The 10,257-nt window shown below is 35.7% G+C and overlaps 1 long non-coding RNA gene and 1 pseudogene across 1 annotated transcript; both read left to right on the top strand.

Moving 5' to 3' along the window:
• The first annotated feature begins 1,074 nt into the window (after positions 1-1,074).
• Positions 1,075-2,057, top strand: LOC112030608 (uncharacterized). The gene is made up of 2 exons (XR_002884888.2): positions 1,075-1,558; positions 1,911-2,057. It is a non-coding gene; the product is annotated as an uncharacterized LOC112030608 (long non-coding RNA).
• Positions 2,058-7,149: 5,092 nt separating this feature from the next.
• Positions 7,150-9,315, top strand: LOC112030637 (disease resistance protein At4g27190-like; annotated as a pseudogene).
• Positions 9,316-10,257: the final 942 nt, after the last annotated feature.

Raw genomic sequence — 10,257 nt, 5'->3', positions numbered from 1 at the left:
ATATATATGGTTATTTATATATCACTTTTAAACATTATAACAATAAAAATAAATAAATAAATAAAAAGAGCATTTTGAACGTGCAAAGCATGTGTAATGAGTCTAGTATAATATAATAGACTATAATATAAAATAGTTAATGTATTTATATAAGGGTATGACTTTTGAGATAAATACAAACAATTACTTAATAATTTGAAAAATGTTCAAGTTTCAAAAGCTATTGCTCAATCTTCTTTTCAAAATGCTGAAAATGTATTTGTTGAAACCCTAGAAAGCCTAATGTTTGGCTTTACATCAAGTTTGTTTCAATAAACAGAGAATGTCGCAATAGTGTTTATTTGAATTCTTGATAGTGTCTAATTTGCAATATAAAAATTAGAGCGAAAAGTGGATTTGCATAGTGAGGTTGTTGTATGTTTTTTTTTTTTTTTTTTTTTTTTTNAGAGCCGTTTTGGGTGACACAAGTTGCATTATCATTGAGCAATCTCTGTTTAAGCAAATTGTGATCAACAGACGAAGTTCTTGACCTAGTTCATCTTCCATCAAGAAGTTGCTGTGTATTTGCACTATAGGATTTTGTAACCAAGCATCTTCCTGCTATTCATCAAGTGGATGAACTGAAGAACTTTGCAGCCAACCATTCTTCCTCAGTTGGTGTTCTGAAGTCGCGTACTTGGATCCGCGCATTGGTTAGTCACGTACTTGGGAGCCGTGCATCAAAGGAGGGAACTGTCGCTACAGATCAAGTCCAATTGGGTATTGGGGTAAGGGTTCAACTGTAAGTTGGTAAGGTACTTAGGATTCCTTTACTTGTAACCGCTTGATTTGATAATAGTGGAGTTTCGGAAGTGGTGACCTGAAAATCACCCGGTGAGGTTTTTACCATTAGGGTTTTCTCCATTCGTAAACAAATCACTGTGTTATTTATTTTCCGCTGCATATTTAGTTGATTGGTGATTTGCTTGTGCTTCCATAAAATTGCATGATTAATTGATTAATTAATTACTTGGCGAAATTAATTAATTAGGGTTAATCACAAGGGATCATTCAGATTGTGAACTATCGGTGAGGTTTTTTAATATAACAAGAATTCGGTCAACTGAACCAAATATGGCCGCCCAGACCACCTTTAGGGAATTTGCTTGAAAATTTCCAAGCAATTTTCATAGTTTTACTTCACTGCTAAAGCAATCAATAATTGAGCCAGTAAATATGCTAGCTAATTCCCATTATCCCATAACTGAAAAGACACATTCAATGAAAGTCTCCAAAATGGTTTTCTTAGCTTTGATTCTTTAGATCATTTTGCTTTACTGGAGAGGTTGTGAATTCTTTCTTGCTTCACATATAGCACATATTATACCATAAAAGTGGTGGTTTCTACTGTAGGTTCAGTAGTGGCTTAAACTGGGTTGGCTTTTTGTGTGGATCTGTCTTCTTCAAAAAGCCGAAGCATCATATTGAAGAAATGTACGCATCAGAGAAGAGGGGGAGGCAATAAGTGTGGTTTTCTACCAGCTTAAGTTTGACACAATCACAAATGCATTCTACCAGGGTATGAATTAATTTCTTAAATTTAATTCTACTTTAGTTCTTATACACTTTGTCTTGTCCTTTATTGGGTTCATTTCGTTAGAAATTAATAATGAAAAATGTTTATCACACACAGTGTGTTCTGTTTTGAAAGCATGATTTCAATTAAAATTGTGAAATCGTGTTTTGAAAACACAATTTTACTATTTCACAATTATAACTAAAATCATATTTTGAAAATACAATTTCAAAGACTCTGTATTGTACAGTTATGTGTAACTAGTTGTGTGCAACAATAATTAAAGTTTAATAATTTATTAGATCCTTTTGCCTGCTGCAAGGCAGTGAAAAACTTGTATTCTTGTGTTGTGTAGATCTTTGGCTGTCAATTATTTTAAGCTTCCAATATCTCACATAGCAAAATCCTCGGATGGAAGTGTTGGCTGCGGCTGTTGGTGCACTAGTGATAACACCTGCCAAGCTTCTTTGTAACTGTGTCTGTTCTAAGATCAATACAACTATCAATGTCCAATCAAATCTTGACAATGTTGAGAAGGAGATGAAAAGCCTTATTGATCGTAGAAAGGAAATCATACATGATACTGAGGCAGCTAAGAAAGAAGGGAGCCAAATCAGAGCTCCAATCATAACTTGGCTTGAGGATGTCGAACAGCTTCAGCCTAGAGTCAATCGGATTCATGAAAATAAGCCTTCTACATGTTTCTTAAATTTCAGTAGACGGTACAAAGAGCAGAAGTTGAAGGAATACTGAAGAATAAAAGGCTTCTAGAAGTGGAAATTTCCACAGGTCTGGTTTATCCTACTAGATTCCCAGAGCGTGGAGCATATTCCTGGACCTTCAATTCAGGGTCAAACAACAGCATCCAAAATAGAAAAACTTGAAGTATGCATGATGAAGATCGAGGATTGTATTTGGGGATGGGAGGAGTAGGCAAGACTACACTGGTGAAGAACTTAACAATAAGCTAGAGACTTCACAGGCATTTTGGCTCATCATTTGGGTTACCGTTTCCAAGAATTTGGATCATAAATAGTCAGAGCACAAATAGCTCTGAGATTGAATTTGGAGTGAAGATGAAGAAAGCGTGGAGAGAAGGCTAGCCGACTTATCAAAGCTTATGAGAGGAAAAATTCTACTCATTCTAGATGATGTTTGGAGGAAATTGACTTGAACAGTTTGGTGTTCCACACCTGAGTCTAAAGGTTTAAAATCATATTGACAACTCGACGTATGGAAGTTTGTAGAATAAATGATGACCGATGTGGAATAAAGTGAGTTTTAATGATGAAGAAGCTGGCAATTGTTAGTCAAAAGGCAGGGATGTGGCTCTTTTGGAAAATTAACCATTTGCAGAAGCAATTGCAAGAGAAGATTGCGGATTCCCTAGCCATCATCAATGGGAGCTGCATGAGAGAAAACAAAGGTTAGCTTGGGAAATGCCTTAAAAGAGTTGCAAAGGTCAGTGCCTTCTACAGAAGACATTGAAGGTAACAACAAAAATCTTGTTTCCTATATGTCTTTGTTTCCTGAGGACTTCTCATTGAATAGTGAACTAGTACTGATTGGCGAGCAAAGGTTTGATAGATGAAAGCAGAATATGGGATTCAATCAATAAGGATACTTTAATTGAAAATCTCAAAGACTCTTGTTTGTTGGAAGATGGTTCCAGGGCACCGTGAAGATGCATGAGTTGTTCGTGATGATGTTGCTATAGGATAGCATCATTTGAGGATATGTAAATCCCTTGTTCGTCAGGGTTGCTTAGTGAGATTTCAGTTGGGGAGTTTTCAAATTCAGATTCTCTCAAAAGGTTTCTTTATGAATACAATAAAAAGCTACCTATTCTGATACAATGTCAGAGGCTCAACCTCTACAAACAGCTCCCCTTTGACAGTTCCCAGAAGATTCCTACAGGATTTAAAGCACTAGGGTTTAATCTCAAGAACAACATATCGTCATTGCCTACTCTATACTTCAACTTGTAACCTGCGTGCTCTACTTTTAGGCAGTTGCAAATATATTGAAGTACAACCCACTGGGATTCTAGAAACTTCAAACTTGATCGTATTTCACTGTATAAAGAATTGCAGAGAGATAGAAGCTTGAGCCAGTTAAGGCAATAGACATCCACACATAGAAAGCTAAAAACCATTCATGCTTTAAGGCATTGCAAATATATTGAAGTACAACCTCGACTGGGATTTCTCAGAAAACTTCAAATTCTTGATCTTTGTGGCACTAGTATAAAAGAATTGTCAGGAGAGATAGTATACTTGAGCAGTTTAAGGCAACTAGACTTATCCAACACAAGAAAGCTAAAAACCATTCATGCTGGAATAATATTAGGGTTGTCTTATTTAGAGGTTCTAGATGTGACAAGCAGCTCCTACCAGTTCCTTGTGAAGGGAGAGGAAGAAGGAGAGACAACTTTTGAAGAGCTCATACAGCTTGACGGATTACTTGTTTTATCCATCAAATTGAAGAGTATCCCATTGCTCAGCTATGATGATCTTTCCTGGATAAATAGATTAAGAAGATTTCAAATTTTAATTGGCCCAACAGCATATACCTTCCTAACTACGCATGACAAAAGTGTGGCTGTAAGTAAAATTGATTTCACACAAGATTCAATTCTGCAATTATGGGATATATCAAATTCTCTAGTCTTAAAAAATTGTTCAAACCTAAATCTAATGCTTGACGACTTGGTCATTAATACTGTTGTTGGCTTTATTGGTTTAAAATCACTCACGATTGAAAGATGCACAATAACGAAGTCATGTCCAGTTAGAGGATTGGCTGCCTGCTGTGACCTACTACCAAATTTGGAGGAACTTACTCTTGGCTATTTGAATTTTTTTTTTTTTTTTTTTTTTTTTGGTTGTTGTTGCAAAATTGAATTTGAATTTTGGCTTTGAACCAAGTAAACATACAAAGGTTAATCCTCTTTGCAAATAGTTTTTCCATTGTCATTAACGTTGCTTTAGTTTCCAAAATTACACTTTTTTTTCTTTTTTCTTTCTTTTTGTGGGCAAATCAGTCTGTCACTTATTATTTAGCCTTTTCTTTTAACTTTTAACATAATATTACACCTTTGTTTTTCTTTCTCAATCTTTTTTATGTTATTTATTTTTGGTGAGCAAATCAGTCTCTCACTAATTCTTTTAGCTTTTTTCTTTAACGTGAGATTAGTTAATTATCCTTTTATTTAACTATCTCATGCAACGCATAGGTTAGCAACTAGTTTGTTTTATTGACAAGGACACTTTGGAATCCATCAAAAAGGAAAAGAAGAAAACCTCTCTAAATTTTATTTTGCAATAATATGAATACGCATGGGGATACAACCTCATATATATAGCAAAGAAATTCTAGCTAGTGGCAGCTTTAAGAATTTTTTCAATGGGTCATTAAGAAACTTAAATTAAACAAAATTTAATAAAAAGAGAATTTAAATATATCAACACACAAAAAAACACACAAATACATAAAGTTTTACAATTTCCTTCTATGAGTTTTTATATTTTGAAACCATTACAAGATAATTTATTAGCAATTGTCATTATTTATTGTTGATATGGGTAGGTATGACCATTTTATTTTATTAATTTTGTATAACATTTTTGTTTTTATGCAATTGTCATTATCTATTTGTCATTATTTCTATAAAAATATTTTAAACTAAATGACAAAACAAAACCCATTGGCATTGTTTTAAATTGACTCACACGACTACACGCATCTATACATAAATAATATACTAAGTGTTTACTTAACCAATCAAATGTTTATCACTAACTTAACTTTTTTTTTTTTCTTGAATCACTACTTTACAACAAAAAGTTATTATAAAATGACAATACACACACGTGGAACAAACCATATGTATTTCCTAATTATCAAATTATATAAAGTTTTACTATATTTATGCTATGCATTCACACATTCAACCACATCACAATTCACACAAATAACATTATAATAATAAAAAATAACATACACAATCAATATCAAGCACGCGCACACACATATAATATAAATTAATAACAAAGAGTGTCATTCACAACTGCTAGCTAGAGAATCCTAGAAAACCCTTCATTCATGTTAAGTAGACATGGCAAAGTGGGCCAAAATTTGGTGTGGAATTTTTTGGCCCGAATAAAAAAGGGCCAACCCGTAGCCCATCCATTTTTTTGTGGGCCAACCCAACCCGACCCGTCTATTTTATAAAAAAATTATTTTTTCTAAAAAATATTTAGACTACATGCCAAGGTGCTAGGTGCATAGATATAAAGGCACAAAGCACTGTACTGATACTACTTAGCCATTTAGTAGCCACTAGTAGCAGTGGCCATGCCCCCATTTATTAAAAAAAAAGTTAATTAAAAAGAAAAAAATACAAAAGGCAAAAGCATCTACAACTATACATTTACACTACTAAACATCTAACACTACGTTAAATACTAAGTAGTAGAGGAAAAAAAAGACAAAAGGCAAAAGCATTTACAACTACATGTCCACATTACTAAACGTATAACACTAAGTTAAATACTAAGTAGTAGAGGAAAAAAAAGTACAAAAGACAAAATTATTTACAGCCACACATCTACACTAAATGTCTAAAACTAAGTTAAATACTAAGTAATTGAGTTAAATACTAGGACTAAATTACTAACACTAAGTCTAACTAGCACAAAACAAAAGTAAAGTAAAAGAAAAAGTCCAAAAGTCCATATCATTAGTGAACTTTGAATCGAAGAATATTATTAAGGTGATCGTAAATCAGCAGCAACAAGCAAAAAAATATCTGGAGGAATAGACTCCATCCAAACAGTCAACAAGAAAAAAAAAAAAAAAAAACTCTCCTGGCTAAGGAATGTGCATCAGCATTGCCTAGCCTAACGGTATGAGAGAGAAAAATTCTAAAGAGAACTAGCTAAAATAAGTGTATCACTAATTAAATTACCAAAAGAAGAAGAAAGATTGTCCCCATGTTTCAAAGAAGTCATAATGATCTCCGAATCACCTTCAAAGGATGATTTGAGTAATTCCAACTTCAAAAGCAAATAAGACAGCTCTCCTAGCAGCTAGCGATTCCAATATAACCATAGAAGGGCCAAAGGAATTTTTTCTGACAAAGCTGCAATAATCTCACCATTGGATTTTCAAATCACCACACCTATCTCAACTTCATTTGAATTTTCAAAAACTGAACCATCGAAGTTTGTTTTAAAAGAATCTGAGGGAGGAGGAGACCATTTTTCTTGCCTTTACTGGCTGAGATGGAATTGGTGTAGATATGCTGAAGCTGAGTCAGCAATTCTGTCAAGAGGAATGGGATTATCGTTCAAGCGAGACTGGTTCCGATAGGTCTAGATAAACCAAGCCGTTACAGCAAATACTTCCAGCAGCTGTGAATTATCTTGAATTTGACAAACCAGATCAATAACAGAGCCCCTACCAGATACAAACTTTGAATCTGAAGTGCAGTGTGTAAACTCAAAATATACACTTTCTGTGCTCTTTAGAATTTATCTCTCTCTCAAGTTGTAAATTTGTAATTATAAGCATTCTTCCTGTGAGTTATTAACATGGAAGATTTTGTTATTATGAGTATAAATAATTTTAGTCATGCACAAAACTATCAGAATTGGAAGGATATGGAAAGTTTTATGTTTTTTTCTGCATTTTTCTTAAATTGCAGTAGACGGTACAGAGAAAGCAACGAAGTTGAAGGAATACTGGAAGAGATAAAAAGGCTTCTAGAAGTTGGAAATTTCGAATCTGGTGTGGCTTATCCTACTAGAATTCCCAGAGCAGTGGAGCATATTCCTGGACCTTCAATTCAGGGTCAAACAACAGCATCCAAAATAGACGAAACTTTGAAGGTACTGCATGATGACAAAGTCCGGAGGATTGGTATTTGGGGAATGGGAGGAGTAGGCAAGACTACACTGGTGAAGAACTTTAACAATAAGCTTGAGAATGCTTCTACGCAGCCTTTTGGCATCATCATTTGGGTTACCGTTACCAAGAATTTGGTCATATAAATGTCCAGACACCAATAGCTGAGAGATTGAATTTGGAGGTTAAGATAGAAGAAAGCGTGTAGAGAACGGCTAGCCGACTTTATCAAAGGCCTGATAGAGAGGAAAATTTTCTACTCATTCTAGATGATGTTTGGGAGGAAATTGACTTGAACAGTTTAGGTGTCCCTCAACCTGAAGATCGTAAGGGTTATAAGGTCATATTGACAACTCGACGTATGGAAGTATGTAGGAATATGATGACTGATGTTGAAATAAAAATGGAGGTTTTGAATGATGACGAAGCATGGCAATTGTTTAGTCAAAAGGCAGGGGATGTGGCTCTTTTGGAACAAATTAGGCCATTTGCAGAAGCAATAGCAAGAGAAGATTGCGGATTGCCACTGACCATCATCACCATGGGAGCTGCCATGAAAAGAAAAACAAAGGTCAAGCTGTGGAAAAATGCCTTAACAGAGTTGCAAAGATCAGTGCCTCCTACAGAAGACATTGAAGGTAACAACATAAAATCTTGTTTCCTTTATTGCTCTTTGTTTCCTGAGGACTTTTCCATTGAAATAAGTGAACTAGTAAATTACTGGAAGGCAAAAGGTTTGATAGATGAAGGACAGAATTATGAGGATTCAGTCAATAAAGGAATAACTTTAATTGAAAATCTCAAAGACTCTTGTTTGTTGGAAGATGGTGGCCGTGAGGGCACTGTAAAGATGCATGACGTTGTTCGTGATGATGTTGCTATAAGGATAGCATCATTGTTTGAGGATAAATGTAAATCCCTTGTTCGTTCAGGGATGGGCTTCAGTGAGATTTCAGTTGGAGAGTTTTCAAATTCAGATTCTCTCAAAAGGGTTTCTTTTATGAATAACAAAATAACAAGGCTACCTGATTCCATGATACAATGTTCAGAGGCCTCAACTCTTCTACAACAAAACAATCGTACCCTTGTCACAGTTCCTGAGACATTCATACAAGGATTTAAAGCACTTAGGGTATTAAATCTCAGTAAAACTGACATCCAGTCATTGCCTCAATCTCTGCTTCAACTTAATGACCTGCGTGCTCTACTTTTAGGCAGTTGCAGATATCTTGAAGAACTACCCCCACTGGGAATGCTTAGTAAACTTCAAAAGCTTGATCGTATTTACACTTGTATCACAGAATTGCCAAGAGAGATGGAAAGCTGGAGCCAGCTAAGGCAATTAGACACATCCCACATAGGTGAGCTAAACACCATTCGTCTCAGAATTATATCCAGATTGTCTTGTTTAGAGGTTCTAAATATGACAAAAATTGGATTTCGTTTCCGTTTGAAGGGAGAAGAAGACGGACAGGCAACTTTTGAAGAGCCCAGATCCCTTAATCAATTACATAACTTATCCCTCACATTGAGTAGGATCCCATGTGACAAATTTGAAGATCTTTCATGGATAAATAGATTAAGAAGATTTCATTTTTGCATTATCCAAGCAAACGGCACCCTAAGAACACATTACAACAGGAGCAACATCCAAGGTCTTAATCTCTCACGACGAGAATCCATTGGGTGGTACTGGGGTAATTCAAGTTCTCTGCATTTACATCTTTGTGAAGGACTGACTGAAATGCTTGAAGACTTAATTCATCTCTGCAATGTGAGTAGCCTAGAAAGCATTTCAGAGCTAGCTGGTCATCTTGGGCTAAGAATTTGTAATCTAAAATCAGTTGGAGTGAAACAATATCATGAGATGAAGCATCTTATCTCCTATAGTGTCTTCATTCAAACCCTGCCAAAATTAAAAGTTATCGAGGTAAGCTGTTTTTTTTTTTTTTTTAATGAGAAATACGAGAGTTTTATTAAGAAACGGATAAAGCATCCTGAAATACAAAATATTCAATCCACAATGGAGTTTCCACAATCCAAGTAACAAAATTATCAATTCCTTTGGCGCGATGTGCCAAAGTGTGTGCTGGCCTGTCTCCATGTCGCCTAACATGCCGTATCTGTGTTCTTCGAAAAACTTTCAAGCTGTGATGAGTGCCCTGTATGACGTTGTCGATACTGGCCGGCGTTGTGGACGTATCAGTGAAAGCACCCAAGATAGTGGCTGAGTCTGTCTCGAATGTTAACAATATAAAGTGAGAGAGAATGACTGAATAGTCTGTATATTGATGTGTGTAAAACAATGTACAAAAGAAAGCCTTATATAGGCTAGGTATGTGTGCAATACAAGTAACATGAGTGCAGTACAAGTAATATACTGGGCTAAGCCCAATGGGCTAATTCTAGCCTAATCTATACACTAACATCCCCCCTCAAACTCGAGGTGGCAAGGAGGAAGCCAACTGGAGTTTAGATATAAGATCTCGAAGACAACCAGGCGAGTGAGACTTGGTGAAGATATCAGCAGGCTGGTCAGCAGATGAGATGGAGAACAACTTGAGATTGCCTTTCTTGAGATGCTGGCGAGTGATGTGGCAGTCGATCTCAATGTGCTTGGTGCATTCGTGGAAGACATCATTATGAGCAATGTAGATAGCACTACGATTGTCACAATAAAGAGGAGTAGCAGTGGGCTGTGAAGCATCCATGTCAGCCAAGAGACAGCGAAGCCAGACAAGCTCGCAGGTGGTGTCGGCAAGGGCACGATACTCAGCCTCAGTACTAGAACGGGA

This window comes from Quercus suber, unplaced genomic scaffold (assembly GCF_002906115.3).
Source record: "Quercus suber isolate HL8 unplaced genomic scaffold, Cork oak 2.0 scaffold_33, whole genome shotgun sequence".
In the NCBI taxonomy this organism is placed as follows: domain Eukaryota; kingdom Viridiplantae; phylum Streptophyta; class Magnoliopsida; order Fagales; family Fagaceae; genus Quercus; species Quercus suber.
Note: the sequence above shows the minus strand (reverse complement) of the source record. Positions and strands in the feature narration are given on the sequence as shown.